Source organism: Seriola lalandi, unplaced genomic scaffold (assembly GCF_002814215.2).
Source record: "Seriola lalandi dorsalis isolate HSWRI2012SDOR001 ecotype SW California unplaced genomic scaffold, Sedor1 jcf7180002054553, whole genome shotgun sequence".
Classification (NCBI taxonomy): domain Eukaryota; kingdom Metazoa; phylum Chordata; class Actinopteri; order Carangiformes; family Carangidae; genus Seriola; species Seriola lalandi.
The window spans coordinates 1,464,098-1,464,740 of NW_019525106.1; the positions used below are offsets into that span (position 1 = coordinate 1,464,098).

A 643-nucleotide genomic window follows, 5' to 3' on the forward strand; every position below is an offset into this window, starting at 1 on the left:
AAGGCAGGTTAACCTCTTCCCCAACTGGAGATGATGATGACATCATCCTCTCTCCTGTCAGACCTTTCCAAGTCTGGAAGACAGGGGACTCAGGGAGCTGCTGAGTGCATGTGTGCATGTGTGTGTGCGCATTTGTGGGGGTGTGTGGAGGAAGGCTAGGAGCTTGGCTTCAAACAAATTAAAAGCTAATACTTATTAAACTTTTAGGCAATTCACACAGGTATTTAAATCTTTACATTACAACAAAACTCCAATTTTAATGAAGGATAATGACCAGAACATCAAACAGTTCATCTCTGCTTTCGAACTCTAATCTCAGTGAGACCCTGGTGGTCAAGTCAACAGGCCCTCTGAGTAACTGCCATTGCCATGGGAACGGTTTATGACATGAAAAACAAGGGAAACATTCCGCTGTAATGAGTCATTTGTGTGTGCGTGTGTGTGTGTGCGTGTGTGTGTGTGTGTGTGGGGTACATGTAGCTAGTTATCACTAGCCAGGCAGCCCACTGCTCAGGGAAAGCCCTGAGCAGGGTTGTAAAACACCCCCCACGCCCCCCTTGGCTAACTGGAGGCCCCTGTGTGGGTGGGAGACAGAGGTAACGAAGTGCGTGTGCCTGTGTGTACCTGTGTGTGTGTGTGTGTG

General features: G+C 48.2%; 1 protein-coding gene across 2 annotated transcripts in view; it reads left to right on the plus strand.

The window, feature by feature from the left end:
• The window catches only part of LOC111661844 (SITS-binding protein), a 23,842-nt gene that overhangs the window by 14,089 nt on the left and 9,110 nt on the right, over positions 1 to 643 (plus strand). The gene's annotated exons all lie outside the window — the stretch shown is intronic.